We start from the raw sequence: 6,000 nt of genomic DNA on the forward strand, positions 1-6,000 counted from the left end.
GATAGGACTAGATGACAGAATATAGCAATGAAACGCTCAGGTAAACCAGCGAGCGAAGTGAGGAACTTACTATTAAACCGATCCCCCCAAAAACATGCACCCTGTGTTTCTCGAAGACCGGAGGATAGTAAGAGCAAAAGGCCTCTGAATCCAAGCTGTAGAAGACTTGGAATATATCGCCCAAATACACGAAGTAAGATCGAGGTGACTTTTTTCTGGTCATGGGCGTGAACGACTTGGTGAAATATTAACGGCCGGTTCGGTCAAAACAGAACGAACGGACAGCGGAGGAGATGGTTATCGCCATTAGAATGATCCGCATCAAAGCAGTAACCAGTCGGATACAACTGAAGACGCGGTTTCGATCCCGGCCGCAGCGGTTGAATATCGATGGAGGCGAAATTCTAGAGGCCCGTGTACTGTTCGATGCCAGTGCACGTTAAAGAACCCCAGGTGGTCGAAATTCCCGCAGCCCTTCACTATGGCGTCTCTCATAGATTGAGTCGCTTTAGGACGTTAAACCCCATAAACCAAACCAAACCAAACCAACCAAACAACTTAAGTCTACAGTGAAGCTCCGCCCACATATTCAGCCTCCGCGCACAGAATTCCTCCACCGCGTAAAAGTAGTCCGCTGCTAAAACATTTCTTGTTACGTAAATAAGAAGCTTATCACATGAAAAAAAATTATGAGCTCCAGAATTTTGATACGTAGACTGTTTGGTATAGTGAACCATTAAAAACTAATGTTATTTACAGTTGCGAATGGCCAGCGGTGTAATACAGGATGCCGCGGACGGTGGCGCACTGTTGGGAACTGCTGTTTTATGCGAAGCATACTACTTTAGCTACCACTTCAGCCCTTCACCGTGGTTATGCGCCTCCAAATCACGTGATACATGACGTCACACCACGTGACACGATGACGTCACGACAGTAGAGAAACGGGGGCCCACCTCGCGCCGCCGCTGTGGTTGTGCGCCTCCAAATTACACGACACGATGATGCTTCGCATTCTCCAGGCTTAACCAAGTTAAACCTCAGCCATTTTTTAAAGTTGTATCCTACTATAGCACTTCAAAGTCGCTATAAACAATTTCGCGCAGGGTATGATCTCCATGTAGACATATCAAATCCTGACATCAAGACGGAAACAAAAGGAACATGGAACTATTATGGATGCCGGTGCACGTCAGGAAGAGGCAAACGAGCTGGCTCCCAGTAAAGCTCGAGGATGGCAGCCGGGTAGTGAGCCGGGTTGAGTCTCCATATTTCACGACAGATGCATTCGAATCCTTTCACAACAACACTAATATTACAGCGCAAACTAGAAAAGGGGATATATCTGTCACCAGGCAAAAAGCTGTAGAAAAGAGGAGGTAACGTGGAGTAGACTCCAGACGAGAGCCTCTTTTAGACCTTCGAAACTAGCACTCATGTACCCAACGCAATATAATTGAACTTGCGATGAAAGCAGGCTATGAGAGACGCCATAGTGAAGGATTCCGGAAATATCGACCACCTAGGATTCTTTAACGTGCACCGACATCGCACAGCACACGGGCCTCTAGAATTTCGCCTCCATCGAAATTCAACCGCCGCGGCCGGGATCGGACCCACATCTTTCGGGCCAACAGCTGAGTGGCGTAACAACTGAGGCACCGCGGTGGGTTGATCTGAAGAAAGAAAATGACAGAGTAACTGTATCGAATATCTCGGTGGACACCCACAGCCTCCGCTTATAGGTCGGCGGTTAGAATTGCTGCCGCAAGCTAGGCTGCAACTTAACCAGTAAAAATTAGGAGTCACTTTGGCGACTAAAGTGGTGCAAGGCGAAAGCCTGAGTACAGCATTCTGCCACGAATGTGGTTGTGAATGATTATTCAAGTGCTACCAGCGAATGACGCGTCCATTGGCTGTCTGCGTGTGTTACTGACGTGTGGTTAACATGTTTAGCTTCGCCTGTAAGAGTGGAACGCGACAGCGTCTTGCAACGCTGTCAGGGAGTCCACAGAACGCCATCGCCAATTCGGCTGTACGCCTTGCTGGACGGTAAATTTATTTTTTGAGGAAAGGAAATGTATCTCTCTCGCATATCTGGGTGGACACCTGCACCTCGCCGTAAGGGAAAGGGGGAAGATGGAAGTGAACGAAGACGCCGTATTAGCTAGACGCGCCTTTGTTCATTCCAAACCATTCAGCTGGCATTACGGAGTGGCTAGCGTGCTCGTATCGCACTCCGGAGACCCTGGTTCGATTCCCCAACTCGACCAATTTCGTTCTCTGTTTTATTGATTTATGCGGTCTAACTAGAAAGGTTAATTAGGCTATTTCATATTTATATCATTGTATTTTTATCCATCGTGTTCTGTCATTCACCTGTCAAATGTTGGAACTGTCTAGGATGTTCGACACAACGTATATGAAACGAGCTACGTCGAACTGAGTGGGGAAGTGCGTGGTGGTGGAGCGAACGCGGCTTCGTACATATGTTTTTTCAGCAACGTCTCCTTCCGCGGACGCTGTTGTCGCTGCGACGCGCGTCTTTCTTTCTTTCTTTCTTTCTTTCTTTTCTTTTCTATGCCTCTGTCTTCTGACCTCTTCATTCTCCTCTATCTTAATTAGGCTAATTGATTAATTAAGCAATTAACTAAACTCAGTCCCACTTAGTTGGAGCATCACTATACGATCCCTTTGATTGGTTGCATGGTTACTAGCCAAAGTACAATTGGCCCCATTTGAAATTCGCGCACTGTGACGTCACGAGCATTTCGACCAATTGAAAAGCGTGACATTTTCTGTCGACAACTCCTGCTTACAACGATGAGGCATTAAAGGCTTCCGCCTTAATATTAGGCTGAACAAAACGCCGAATCAGTTAATGCCACCCAGAGCATCCTGCGGCAAACGGCCGGAATGAGCGTCGGTGCCAACTACGATACCGTTAGCTTTTCGACCGAACGAGCTGGAATACCCTGTCGCGTAAACGATAGGGTGGGACGCGTTAGCTGGAAACAAGCTTTTAGTGGCGTTCGTTCTTTCTACCTCACAGCGCTGTTCAGGCTCCCACCTGCAAAGCCAGTAATGCGTCTTGTCTAATGGTTTGGCTTGGTTTATGGGGTTCGCGTTCGGCGTTCGATGCTAGCTAACGCACGTGACGGCATCTTGCGTTTCAGCGTTCGGTGCGCTCCGTGGTTTCTTTTTCGATTCGGTACTCTCTTATAGCTTGCCGTCCGTGGCAAGCCTGCAAACTTCGGCTGAATATTGAGTTCTAGAAGTGTGTGATGGGAGGCTAGTTGGTAAGACATACTGAAGACACAAAACTACGCAGGAAACAGGACACAGAAAAGAAGCAGACAGGACGAGCGTAGACTAACAACTGATTTATTGGTCGAAAACAATCTTCCTTCAAAAGCAACGCATGCGCAACCAAACTTAACGCCCAAAGCAAAAGTACACAATCTTATCAACCTAAAAAGTCAAGTTCCTTCTTATACAAGTGAATTGATGCCTCGCTAACACATTTTTCCGCACCGTATCTAGCAATTTGCCAGGCTTCAAAGATCTCGCGTGCCTTCTTGTCCTTCGCGCAGCCTATAATCTTCGTTTGCTTGAAAAGCGGCGTACAAAATACTTGTTTATTCTTGTCATTGATCTTACAAGACTGGCAGTGCCTTGCTAAATGCTGCCCACCATGCTGGCTCAAAGAGTTATTGAATATTGAGGCTCAGTAATCAGCGATGCTTTGAGACTGACCAGGGGAACACGCTCTCCTTCTGACGCAGCACTTGCAGCCAAAGTGGCTCAGACTATGAGGGTCGCCGTATTGAAAGGCTCCGGAAATTTCGACCACCGGGGGTTCTTTAACGTGCACTGACATCGCACAGTACACGGGCCTCTAAAATTTCGCCTTCATCGAAATTCGACCTCCGCAGCCGGGATCGAACCCATGTCTATCGGGTCAGCAGCCGAGCGCCGTAACCACTGAGCCACCGCGGCGGGCACGCTGACTGTTAATGCTGTGTCAGAAGGAGAGCATCTTCCTCTGGTCAGTCTCAAGGCATCGCTAGTCAGTCTCAAGGCAGGGCAAGCTGTAAGAAAGTGCCGAATCGAAAAAGAAACCACGAAGCGCACCGAACGCTGAAACGCAAGATGCCGGCACGTGCGTTACTTCGCATCGAACGTCGAACGCGGCCACGATTGCACGGTCAGGTGCGCTGGCTCCGCTTCGTGTCCGCCTCCGCCTAATCTACGTCATCATTGTGGTAGATCAAAAAGAAAGCCTAGGAAATGTCCCGAAAGCTATCTTCTTTCTACCTCGGATGTCTGGATCCTTCTGTACTGTCCTTTGCCTGCGGACACCGCGAACGCAACCGAGTTATTGACTCGAACACAACCAAGAAAGTCGTCTACCTTGTTTTTCCACACGCGGCTACATGGTGTTGAAGGCAGCATGCAACGCTGGCAGGGACGCCGCACCGAAAAGCCCAGAGCTGGTCACGCTGTACCAATATCCATGTTTTGGGCCGTAATAGACAGAATAAGTGCAATTGTTGTTCTCGTATGTACGCGAGCAGTAAGAGGGAATCAAGAAATGCACAGAAAAAAGGAAGGTCGAACCTGGAGCACAGCGTCGCTCCCGGGACCTTGTGTGGAGCCTCGGTCATTTCTCAGAGAGGAAGGCGGAACGCTTGCCTGGCGCGTTGTGGTCGGAGCCTGCAGTCTGGAGGTGAAGGAAAGCGGAGAAAGCGGAGGGTGCAATGCGGAACACGTGTTTCCCTTGTAAAACACCAACGTCGGTAGGTAAAGATGACCCAGGAGCAGAGCACGGCTCCGCCGTGCCGTACGCCACCATTCGCCTCCAGTTCTGGTCGAACACTGTTCGTACACGTCATCATCGAAAGGTTTTATCCACCTTGTCACGTGGCACGGCTCAGGCTACGCCACCTATAATCTCGTTTGCTGAAGTTTGCGAGGAGGCATCCTCCTCTCAACGACGCCAAGTGTATCTAGCGCCGCCAGACTGTGTTTTCCTTGTAGGCGAAACTCTCAGAGCGCCCTTCCCTTACGGTGGCTTTTACTAGCATATTTCTGTTTGTAAATTGTGTATATTGCCGCCCTCCCCCTATTATTTCCCTCTATCGCTCCTCTCTATGTTTCGTCTTCGCTCTCCTTCCTGTCCTTTTACTCAGGCTAGCCGCAGCTGAGATGCGTCGACTCGACCCATACTTCTCCCCACCCTAGTTTCCTTGAAGCCCGCTACCCCGATCAGTTCCTTTCCTCCTGTAAGCTCTGCGATTATTCGCATCCTTCTCACATGCCCTACCTTCCCACAGCCTCTATCCCCAACCACGGCGGAGTCATACTGGGAGACACTCCTGGCCAGCTGCGCTGCTGCTGACCAGCGCCAGACGCCCTGAAGCGGATAGCCCTCCAAGGGCTGTCCTTTGCCCTTTAAGGACAGCCCCCTAAGGATTGCCTCTTGCCACGTAAGGGGGAGGGGGGGGGGGGGCTGGAGTTTACCCTTCTCTGCATTGCTTTGTAATGTTTCCACCACCCACGCTTCAGGTGTCCATCGCAGACGCAACGTCTAGCAAGGTCTTTTGACCAGTTTTTAGGCGACAGCGTATACAGCTCGTTTCGTCGAAAAGCCGTCGGAGTCGTAGTATTAACGAGCACCACGCGTCGAAAATATTGTATCATGCGAACTGTTTGCTGCAGATTCTTCCGGATGGTGTCATACGATTCAGCGTTTTGAGAAGCACAAACTTATAGTTAAGCGTAGCTTGCGGCACGGATTCTAACCGGCGACCTATAATTGAGCTCACCGGCATATTATAATTGGGGGCAGGTATCATGCGCGGTTCGGGTGTCCACCGAGACAAGTGAGACTTTGAAGGCGAAAGCGTTTAATGCCTCAATGTCATTAGCAGCCGTGTCGGCAGATCTGTCCGCGCTTTGACGGGTGTCCACCGAGCTATACGAGACAGTACCTCCATA

At 49.6% G+C, this 6,000-nt stretch overlaps 1 protein-coding gene across 10 annotated transcripts in view; it reads right to left on the minus strand.

Annotated features, from left to right (window-relative positions):
- The window catches only part of LOC149346562 (uncharacterized), a 68,866-nt gene extending 64,001 nt beyond the window's left edge, over nucleotides 1-4,865 (minus strand). For all 10 annotated transcript variants that reach the window (XM_089586483.1, XM_089586486.1, XM_089586484.1 and 7 more), the window contains exon 1: nucleotides 4,621-4,865. The gene's annotated coding sequence lies outside the window, so the exon portion shown is untranslated. The remainder of the gene's footprint in view (nucleotides 1-4,620) is intronic.
- Between the last annotated feature and the right edge of the window lie 1,135 nt (nucleotides 4,866-6,000).

Source organism: Amblyomma mixtum, chromosome 4 (assembly GCF_055824585.1).
Source record: "Amblyomma mixtum isolate Tamu chromosome 4, ASM5582458v1, whole genome shotgun sequence".
Classification (NCBI taxonomy): domain Eukaryota; kingdom Metazoa; phylum Arthropoda; class Arachnida; order Ixodida; family Ixodidae; genus Amblyomma; species Amblyomma mixtum.